We start from the raw sequence: 11,976 nt of genomic DNA, 5'->3' as shown, positions 1-11,976 counted from the left end.
GTGTGCGATACAAAAAAATGCTACACGTTTATTATGCGGTATTTGCATTGCTCGAAGGAACAGTAAATTTGCTAAATAGAACCCTCTGGGTTATGGAATGGAATGGAAGCACATAGGGTTGGAATGCACAAAATTATTTCCTACACCTCCCATAAAAAAGAGCGAGTGGGTGTACGGTTTTTCTAAAAAAAGGTTTTTCTTTCTTTATAAGCAGAATCCAAGCCTCTACTGATAGTGGGTCTAAACAAAGTATTGGTTTAAGTAGACGACAATGCGTCTACGACTGCCATGGCGTCGATGGCTCGGTATTGTTGTTTTAAACAAAAAAAGCCGCCTCACCAAGATACTGTCAACCTTCAAGCGACCACGCTCAGGTAGTTTCATAGAAAGTGTTTATATCGTTGCCTTAGCTGCTGGTGAAACAGACCTAGCACAAAACTATTATTGATAACGCTGACCAGGCCATTGACTTTCGTTTCCTCCATCTACTACCGAGCGGTATGCTATGAAAATACCTTATGCAGGCAAGATTGGTCAAGTAAGGTGGCGTTAAAGGCGTACTGACACCAATTTTCGGTGTCAATATTACCGCACAGTTCGCTTCCTTTACTCAACAGAATACCCTGGCTGAAATATGAGCGGGCTGCGAAGTGAAAAACACAATTTCATTGGATCTCATTTGTAGCGCAGACGGAACAGCACGTGGAGCGGCATTCAGCAAATGGACATCAGTGTGACATCATCCCGTGACAGCCAAAAGAAGTGACGCGGACAGCGCTCGTCAAAAACTCGTGACGTCACTTCACGCGCACGGTCCCGCGAGCGGTGAGCGGGCGCCGGCGCATTTATAAACGGGTGCATGTAGAGGAAGCGATAATATAGCCCGGAATAACAACAGAAGTCGCCATCAGAACTTTTATTGAAAGCGGTCATCGAATTTCCGCTGCAATGGTAGGCCTAGCACCTTCACGCAGCTCAGCCGTTCAGTTCCGGCGGAGGCGCAGCCGAAACAACCGGCCTCCTGAGCGTTGTGACGTCCGCACAAAGCGGTGAGGCCATGCCTGGATTCTGTCATATGCGCCTTTCGGGATGAAAGCACGGGAATTCGAAACAAACGATTTTCAGGCCGTTCAGTGTAATTAATTATCGCGCGCTGAAGTATTTCAAGTGCTGTTTCGGGTTCGCCAGACCAGTAAGCATCGATAAGAGCAATAAAAGTGGCACATAAAATTTTCGTGTCAGTACTCCTTTAATGAAGCGCCTAGTAAGTTCGCTTTCTCTGATAAGTCTGTACAGCTAATGAATGAACTCCGCCAATTGTGTTGGCTTGTGAATCATTATATCCGCAGGCAGAAACTTTGTAGTTTCACAGTTCGAGCGCTGGCAGCCTTCACTTCGCAACAAATGCCGTGAACGGCTTTTGCCACATCTCTTCACCTTCGTTTATTTGGCAAAATGTTCGTATTTAGTTCTAATGTGGTGCGTGACATCTTTTAAGCAGAGTATTCGTTAAAATCAGGCGTCACCGCAACATAACGACGTTAAAAAGTAGAGCTACCCCCCTTTCTTTCAACGGGAATATAAGCCGCACTCCGTGGAGGAAACCTCCGCATAGTATTCTTTCGTCGATGATCCGGATCCTCCTGAGGACAGCCATCTTGGATCGCTTTGCGCGCCTTCTAATGTGTGCGCCCCTTGCGAATACCATGTGGCCCTGACGGTATGATACCGGGTGGTGCCTACTCTCGTAAAGCTATTCTCATGGTGACTGGAGAGCCATGAAATGTAAACGAACAGCGCTAAGAGCCTCCATATCGACGCAGGGATCGCGCAGCGGTAGACCTGTGATGGAACGGTGAAATCGTGTTCAGAAAGCTATATATAAGATGCGCGGCCATGAGAGAAGTAGCAGAGGACATCTTTTTAGTCCTAAAGATGTTAGGCGTGATAGCATGCGGCTACAGTGTGTCGGTAAATTTTAGTGAATTTTTTAGTTTCTGTGATTCGAAGTGCATATTCTGCGAGCGTTTTGTTGGGCCCGGTGCACGGCCGCATGGCGCCAGACATCATTTTGCAGATCGCGCCTACTGGGGTTATTTGGCCGCCGGAGATTCCAGACGAAATTTGGGTATTCATCTCACTCGACGTTAATTTCAAACCGTAATTTTCAATGAGAAGGCATTTCAATTCGTTTCCAGTCATAATTTCGGCTTTCCATTCGTTTCTGCAGGGCAAGCACTACAATGACCATGACCGCTTTTTGTACCCTTTGGTTACGCAGTGTTGGCGCCGGAATCAGTTCCCGTCGGACAGGCGCTCTGCTGTGCTGGCCTCATTTCCGGGCACGACTGGTGCCGGTGTCTACGGAGTCCCATGCGCGCACCTCCAGTACGAAGGAAATGTGTTGCAAAGTAGCGGCGTTGGCTGAAAACACGTGTCCTTTCTTTTATGTCAAAGTACCACTCTGGGGCCCCATTCCCGACTCCGTGAATTCGCCGTGAACTGCGAATTCTCCAGAAATCTTGTTTAATTGACTTTCAGTTTCGGTCACGTGCTTCCGGCTGACAAAGCGGCTTTGTGTGCTTTCGTCATTTTGATATTTCATGAGGTTTGATAGCCCCACTTATAACGTTGCCCTTAAGTCTCTACACCGAAAGCGGATCCTGCTATGAAACTAAACGAAATGCAGCGTACATGATAACGGAGGCCTAAACAATTCAACAACATTATGGTTTGTAGGTCACGCCGTCTCTGTGATTGGCTCAGAAGGCATGACGTAATATAAACAGTTCACGGGGAGGTTTACGTCACACATTGGCAACATCAGCCTGCATTAAAATGACGTGGCATCACGTAACAACTTGCAAATGGTGACTGCCGTCGCTGTGGAATAGAGCAAAAAAGTTCACTGTATACCGGAACACGGCGTCCTTTCCACCAAACTCCGGTTTTGGTTAGCGAAATTCCAGCTTCACCAAGAAACTTGCACCTGGGTGCCGCGGTGGCCATTTTTGGTTGACGAGATGACGTCACTTTTCGGACGCTTTATCAGTACGGCTATGAGCCATGGCAGCTGCGGATGGGTAGCGTCCATGGAAAAGGGATCAATCAGCCCGGTACCGCGCATGTGGAAAAGGTAAAATCAGAAGGCTAGTTTTCTGGTAATAGCCATGGTACGTTAAAACTATGTTGGAGAGGGCCCTGTCCGTCGCTCTGTCAAATATGTCACGCTCAATCTGATTTGCTTTGGCCTGCTGTACTGTATGGCCCATTCAGCAACGTCATCCAGTCATTCCCTGAGAAAGTACAGCCTCTTTCAAAGGTTTCTATGCAATGTCAAACGTTTGTGGCCCACAAAGAATTCATAGCAACGGTTTAGCGTTAAATTTCCCGGTGTCGTTTTACGTCAGCAGGTTACTTTCCCAGATTTGCGGTATAAAGCAATTCAGCATCACCCTAGAAGTAAGCTTGTGTTTTGATTTCTTTGTAGCCTACAGCCATCTGGCATGGCCTAGAAAGAAATACTGCACGCGGCTGTTTGTGCTGCTGGCAGTTTGTTGGCCATCATCGTGGTTCTGAATTTTTTTAGCAGTTTCTGCCAGCGGTACTCGCGGAAGTGAGATACTGACCAGTCAGCGGCTTCGCCTTGGGTTCCAGTCGATTTCTCTATCCTCGAGGGTACTCCACCACTTCCGCCGCAGCTAGTGTGCAAAGAGGTTTACTCCTATTATAAACAGTGCCTCGTCAGTTGGGGGAGGCGAGTTACTGTACTTTTAGGTACGAACAAGCGCAAGCCGAACTCAGTCTTTCTGTCTTCTGACGACACACACTCTCGACTTCTAGCAGAGATTGGTACGAGTAATAGCCGACTAGCTTCAGCAATTCTACACAGGCGAACATTCGTAGTAGCATGGTTACCACGTCAAAAAAAAATGTTGCCTCAGCAACATATTTCAATTGCGCCAGCTGTACGAATTAGTACGCATTGTAGAAAAGTGCGACATGTGCAGCCACGTTTTCTTTGAGAATGGTTTACAGTGGTTTGGGGGTTCACCATAAACAAGGAGGGACTTATATGACGGTAATACTGTAAGCTACTTCACGGAGAACAGAGAAACAAAACCGCATGCCAGGCTGTTCCAAACAGAACCTGCTCCGCAGTTCTCCCATGTGGTGCACGAAAGTCTCTTCCGTTATTCAAATCGTTGGCGGATCCATATCAAGCGGAGTTGTTATTTATGGCAGGCTACTTTTTCCGCTGTTTCGTTAGAACAATCCCCGATTTTTCGAGTTTGCACATTTCTGATGAGGCCACAATTGTTGGCCAGGGCCATTTCGCGGCTTGGCGATAGCGCGGAACGTACGCACTGAGCACAAATTGGACTTCAGGACGGCCCATAAACCTCAGCAGATTTATTAGAATGCTAAGAACCATCTACACGCGACCATTCTTAATTGCAATTTAATCAAGGGGTTGATAAGCCGACGGTGGCGCGATGTTATCTTTTCTTGTCCCATAAGTTAGCGCTCTGTTGCATTCCGTTGAATATGACCGACTACCCCAAATGACCGTGTTAGATGCGTGTTACGCGCCTACAAATATAATTTCTCGTTGTGACATTCAGGATTGACGGCAGGTTTTGTCCGCGAAAAAAACATGGGTGCAGGAGGCACTTCAGACAGCAACCAGCCGTTTCAGGTGCTACAATGCTGCTTCAAGAGCCAGGTGGCCCAGGCGCTACGGTCTCGCATGCCCCTTCTCAAGATCCGTACAGCTGGTCCAGACATCGATCCCGTTGCATTTCCCATTCATTGCGGTGTCTAATTACAATGCTATTCCAATCCTTCACGTGGTGATGGAATTTAGTTCTCAATGTTCTGTGGGCTAGGTACAAAGGTGGAATTGTTACAAAGGCATTAAAACTCTGAATTGGACATTCCGCGGCAGACTGCCTTATATAGTATGTGCCCGCCAAGTCACTTAGATATCATACGGCCCTATCGGCTAGGTTGAAAAGAGTACGCGCCACTTGGAAAAAACTTGAAAAGGAGCAGGAAACAACACTGAGAGCATTACAGCCAAACACGTACTCAAGTTCCAAAAGAGAGCACGCAGCATTTTCCAATTTCTATAAGATTCAGCGCGCACACCGCGCAGTACGAGCGCACCTATATTATGTAGTATGTGTCCGCCAAGTCAATACGCAAATACCTAAGATATGAGACCGAAAGAGTGAACGATGTAAGGAAATGTGTTCCAGTAGAGACCCAAAAGTTCACCAAGGTAGCCAACAGGAAAACACGGTCAAGAAAATGCAACATACTCCAGAAATAAGGGGGGCAGACAAAATTTTTTTAAAAGCGAAAACCATTGCGAAGAATCCTGCACATATGAGGGGAAAAAACAAACGCGGTCTGCTACAAAGACGGACACCAGTAACCATGCTTGTATGTTTTTCTCTCTCCTATATCCAGCGCCTTTTACAAGTACTCAGTTTTCTAAGATCATGAACAATATGGCCCAGCAAACTAACTTACATGCGAATTTGACAGCTAAATGAAGAATGTTTATATAATTATCATTATCATGATCATGATTATCATCATCATCATCATCGCCATCCCTCCCTTCTTTGGTTTAGTTGCTACTAGAGTGAACTGTTGCTGCGGTAAGTTTAATTGCAATTGCTGACTGACTCAGTCCACTTCTTGGCAAGTCTCATTGTGGTTGTGCGCTTTTGTGTGGACCATCACCATGCCTTGACCATCATCATCATCATCATCATCATTATAAATGTACCCGCTCTCTGGCGCGTCGGCGAGACTTTCTTCCCAGGGTCTGTAGTGGCTATCAGGATTGGTAGCTGGCAACAGTAGGTCAAGAGGCTTATGACGAAACAGCTTACGGTAGCTCAATAGTATCAAAACGAATACCCGATGCAAGAGGGGAAAGTATAAGGAGCCTAACGTCACCACAAATCATCTCAATGAACCACCTATGCAAGGCAGCGAGATGGGCAACGTAACGAGTGTCGCAGAAGTGCCGAACAGGCTTAGCTATAGGTTTCAAGGATGGCATGAACTTTGTCCCCGTGGTTTGGTTACTGTGACAGGTTACTGCTCTTTGGTGCAGACTGTTTACTTTTCCTTTCCCAAAGAATTACTCATTCGCTACTCTGCTTCACTGCTGTTTTAACTTGCTAATAATCGACAAAGATGGATATTCCCTGCCAAGTTGCTTTATTTCCCCAGGCTGCAAGGCAGCAAAGCATGATACAAACCCAGGGTTCTACTGCCACCTTCTATGAATAATTGTTATAATAAAGTGATTTTACCATTCGTCGGGGGGGGGGGGGGATTCTTCGATCGTGACCCCCACGAAATATTCCGTGTTCATCTGAAAGCGACGCTTTGTCATATCATACCTGCCAGCATTGCATAAAACTCCCCCGTTGTTTTCCACGATCAGCGTCATCTTCACCAGCTCTCAAAAAGCCGAAGAAGAAGACGGCGATGTGCTCTGCACGGTTCTCGATGCGGATTCGTCAACGGGAACCAAAAGACGACGGGTACGTACGTATTCTGTAAGGCCGTGGTCACGTCTTTCCGTTTCGGTTGTCCGGAACAATCAGAGCCACTTTCTTGCAAACGTTTAAGTGTAAACATTTCTTGCTGCCTCAACCATGACGATAGTCTCTTGGGTGGTGCAACACTGATGTCGCCTTAGGCACAGAAACGGAAGCAGGAAGCTTATTCAGCTGCAGTCAATGGTGAAACTCGTATCTTAAGGCTCGTGCTGAATTTTGCAGCGGGTACTCATTAGGGCAGTATGAAGATTTTGCTACTCTGACAGCTTACCGGACGGACGACCTTGTTTCCCTCAATATCGGACCTCTATCTGATTACCGACACCTTTAAACTTGGTAGGCTACCGTGGAATTCGTGTCGTGCTCGTTCTCGTCAGGCTCGGTAACATCTTACCAGGCGTTGCTTCTTTCTGACGATCGCTAAATGCCGTTTGTACCAGCGAGAAACCAATGTGCAGAAACGCTATCCCTGAGTGCCAGTGTTGACAGAATGATTATACGTAACAAAAGTCGTCGGATATTAATTGGCGTATCTTCCAGAACGCACATTTGTCGTCCCTATCCCTCCACAATGTGATGGCCGGTCCCAGTCTCTCGCGTTGGTCCTGTCGCGGAAGTTCACAACTCGATGCTTTTCGCTCGTCCTTCGTACACTCTTCCGACCATGCTAAGCGCTTAACCATCTCAGTGATCACGTTTGCCCGCTTTAGCAGCGCCATTCGCTGCTTCTCGCTCTGTTTTTTCCCTGGCGGCATCAGCATGTCGTCGCTGTCATTCTCATTCCTTCTTTATTAGCTACGCCGCAATATGCTGTACACCTATTATGCAAGCCTTTCAAGCGTTGTATGGAGTTAGAAGATTCTTCGAAACGGCCTGCTACCAGCACTTCGGCAGGGGAGGATTGCTAGCCACGCTTCGGCTCGATGCCTCCCTGGAGACGACAAAAGCTTTACGGAGGCAGCTCTTTCCACGCGCCCTTTTTGTGCACTCTCATAAGTCCTGCTCTTTTGTCACTCGTTGTGTTCGCGGTTCAAGCGATAACTTTTGTAGACATGCTCCATCTTTTGGTCATATGATAGCGGGTCACCCAGATGGCAGGAATAAAGATTGCTGATGTTCGGTTCCCCGAAGCCCGGTGCAGATCAGGAGCCCAATCGCTCGAGCTCCGGCTGATTTAGCACGTGGCTGGTAGGGCGATGGTGTTGAAGTTCTTGGAGATAGCGACCGAATTGATGAACTCGAGGGCTTTGTGTGTAATGGAGGGAAACCAAAAGTTTGTATACAACTATTTACATTAGAGTAAGTGAGTGCATAAAGTATACAAAGGGAAAAAAATTAAACTGCAGTTAGACGTTAACTCTAAGTGCGTACAAGTCACGCGAGCTTCTCTACTCCGAGTTACTCTCCTATGCTCGTATGCTCGGAGTGTACACAAAGCGCTCGAGAATCGACGTCCAGGACTCTGTTTCCGCCGCAGGATCCGTATAGTGTACAACTGTACGCTGCACTTCCGACGCGTTCCTCCAGTCAGTCTACCTCTCGCTTAGGGGGCTCACAAATCCCAACCAGCTTCAGCGGTCGAGACTCCTTGTCTTGCCGGGAACTGCCTGGCTGAGAGCTCAGAAAAGATCGCTCTTTTGTTGCCAAGTTCGGCATTATAACACTTCGGTATTGCTCTCTCTCTCGAGCACGCCCATCCAGTTTTCGTACTTGCGTGAGGGAGGGCCCCACTTCACGTAGACAGCTGCCACTGAGCCATTTGCCGAATAATCAATTAGGTGCCATCACCTACACGTCAAAAGCCTGTGCACAGCGCAGCAAGCACGCGGCGGCGAGTACACATACGCCTCCGAAGGGTCGGGGCAAAAAGCGGCGGCTACCCAAAAGCACCCGTTCCTACGGTGGCGCGCGACAAAAAGATCTCCCGGAAAATCCGCCGTTGCCGTGCTATCAGACGACGATAATTAACCCTTTGTTATCCGCTACACCAACAATCCTCAGAACTCGGCGGTGCCGTCTGTCTTCCTGAAGGCGATTATTCCCGCGGCATTCCCTCCATCAAGACAAGCCGTCTCCCGAACGCGCCGCAGCGAATTGACGATTGCCGCAGCGTAGTGTTGGCAGCGAGCGGCGGGGATCTATCCTTTCACACGCAAGGCCGGTGCGCGTGGCCACTGACCTCGTGAGTGGACCTTACAGCAGGGTAACCGAAATTTTCAAAATAAGCATAATTTTGGAGAAACAAGACTGCAAACTGCGGTGCTGCTCTATCCCGAGAAGTGTTCGGCTATCGATGTGCTTGTTCTGGCGTGAGGGGAAAAGTTAACCCTCCCTGCAGTGACTCTCCCCACGATGTGCACAGCATAAATGGAGGAGTGTAGTAGTTGAGAGATGGTTGTTTACTTGAATCAGTTTGCGCTAAGACACGGGTCTCCGAGGTTCTTGTTTCCTGCATGGGCCCCAAGGGATGCACTACGCGAGGGAAATTATGCGCTGTCTCAGGTTTCAAGCTAGGTACGTCGTGAAAGTACATCTTTAACGTTAATCTCGCAGAAATTACCCAGAATGAATCACCACGATTCCACAAAAATTGCTTTATTTCGCGGAAAAGTTGCCTAAGGCTTTGTGCTGCCATGAAAGAAGGCGTCATTTTGAGACCGGAGCCAGATACAGCAGAGATAGTCTGCTCACTTTCAAAGAAGTAACATAGCAATTCTGCTTCTCCCGCCACAAGCTACCCCCGCCCACTCACCCCTCACTCCAGACGAGGAACACCTCTGACGTCAACTGCAACCGCAATGTTTACTCTGTATTACCGTCCTATAATATATCCACCCTTCACTCTACCCATCCCCACTCTGCTCCCGCTGCGGTGAAAGGGCGACGGTTCAGCACAAATTATGGGCTTCGGCAGAGGACCCATTCCTTTCCATTAATTCCCCCACCAGTTAATGGAGGCGCTGGGTCGCTCGGACCCCCCGCTCCAGAAGGAGATCGTGGCTCGAGCGTGCTGAAGTCGTTGCGACCCCCAGGATCGCACCCACGGCGCCCCAATCTTTCCTGACAAATGAAGTTTTACAGATATATCTTTCTCGACCGTGATGGCTTTTTCTAGCAGAGGGAGGAATCACCAAACGCCCGAGGGTACAAGATTTCAGCGTAGGGTGAGCCCCGGGTTAACTCATCTAACCCGGTCACCTCTACTATGGTGCGCTTTATCACCTAGGTGTGGCTTCGGCGCGTTAAATCTAAATTAGCGTCACGACACATCTCCGTTGCAGAACATTCATTGGCTTCTTTATTCTATGCCGTAAAGTGAGTGGGTGATGGAGTCGTAGTCCATTGGATGAGCAAGTAACGCTGATTTTTTTTTGGAAGGCCAGCACCTGGTCTGACCATGTGGGCGCATCGTGCAACTTATAATGATTACTGGGAATTTAGATTCGGGATGTGTGAAGCCTGTCAGGCATGATGTGTGAAAGATTAGTGATATTAAGCGCACTCAAATTTGCGCTAATAATTTTGCCATCTCTGAAGATATAGTTGGCTTCTAACGTCAATACGCTGTAAACGCTGTCGTGACGTTTATGGTTAAGCATACTTGCGCATTTCTTGAACGGATGTTCATTGATTCAGCGACCGCGTAGATCTTGAAGGTACATCTGTCTCGAGAGTACTTATTGAGGCAGAAAGCAATGCGGGGACTTCGCGCACCTAGCATTAGTCACATTTGACATTTGAAAAAGGACTTAGGGGAATTGAAAAATATCCTATCTTGTTTAGCAAAGTGCTAATGTTTAGCGAGAGACTCAGCCTAGTCGCATGCCTACCTGTCCTGCCGTTAGGCACCGCTCCCGCGTAGCAACCATAAGACAAAGAGAACAATAATATACATTGCTTAAAGTTCGTGAAAGTAATGCTAACATGCTTACAGGTTTAGCGAAACTCGACACTGCCCGAATGAGATGTACACATTTGCACAATAGTGATATTAATAATTGCTTGTGTAAGTGAGTGATTGAGTGAGTGAGTGAGAGAGCGATTGAGTGAGCGAGTTGGTGAGGGAGTGAGTAAAAGAGTACGTGAGTGAGTGTGTGATCCAGCGAGCAAGTGAGCCAGCAAACAATCGAGCTTAAAGAAGCGTGGTCTTCGCGCTTTGGAACCATGTTTTTTTACTGTCGATGCATGTTTTCCCTGCCGCGCCAGCATACCCGTCTCGTCATTCGGTGGTTTTAGGTCTTTTCTGTGCATCCACTGTTGGCGATGTTTAGCGGTTTTCCTTACCAACGACTTCTGAACAGCCACGTATGCCGCATTAGTTTCTGAAATACTCAAATTCCCTTCAGGTAAATCAAATAACATGTTAATCTGCTGGTTTGAAAATATAGCCGGCAAATCATGAGCCACGATAGTCGGCTGTTCGGCAGCTAATGTAGACACGCGGGATAGTCGAGGTAAAAGATTGGCCACATTTACAGACGTAAAAGAGCGGCCACACAGGCAGCGCGAACTTCCTCTTTTTCCCCACAATATTCTACATTTACACAATCCATGTATGAGGAAAACAATTTTATCTTTGAGTAAATTACATTTGATGCAACAAATCTGACAGTGTGTGTATAGGGCACTTACATCACTGTACCTTTCGTGATCCGGCACTCGTTCTTATAAAAAAATAAACGGGTTCTCGATAGGCATTCCCTCTACCAGTACACATTGTCTAAACATTTAGAATAAAAAATTTCTAATCGGTTTTTATTCGCGGATAAGTCTAAATACGATGGCGCATTTTAGTTATTCAATGTAGTTTTCATGTCGTTTTTCTCAATGACATTTCGGTCGCCTTGTGTGTGGTTATGTTTAGTATTTGGAAGCCTGTATATAACAGCGAGACTTTACTTGCTTGTCAGCCTCTCTTCCAATTACGCCATGTTCTTTGCAGGCCAGTTTACGTGCTCCAGCTGAGCCACTTGTGCGATGCACGCCCAGCGCCGCTCGAGTCTGACGTGCAGTTCGCCGGCTGGCGGAGAGAGATTGCCAAGAGAGGCGCTGTCATATTCCTCACACTGGTGGCGCTGCTAACAGTTGTCCCCTTGGGCTTCGCGATCAGGGCGAAGGCCGTGAGTACATTTACGCCCCATCTGCATTCACCTCCCGCTTACCGCATTTACACCGAACCGAGTTCCCAAGACTACCACGCGAACAGAGAAAAGTAAACATACGAGCTTGCGGTACCTTTCAGCGAAGTTGTTAGGTCGGTTCCTACATGCTCTCACGGTAGTGTGGACGCTTTACTCGGTGCCGTTGGCTCAGCGAATGAATATTTCATAGAAATGAAAGAAAATCCTGAAGCCTCCGGATATTGATAATAGACGGCTTTTACTGCCCC

This window comes from Haemaphysalis longicornis, unplaced genomic scaffold, assembly GCF_048455015.1.
Source record: "Haemaphysalis longicornis isolate Haplotype H1 unplaced genomic scaffold, Haemaphysalis longicornis Haplotype H1 scaffold_7, whole genome shotgun sequence".
NCBI classification, from domain to species: domain Eukaryota; kingdom Metazoa; phylum Arthropoda; class Arachnida; order Ixodida; family Ixodidae; genus Haemaphysalis; species Haemaphysalis longicornis.
Note: the sequence above shows the minus strand (reverse complement) of the source record.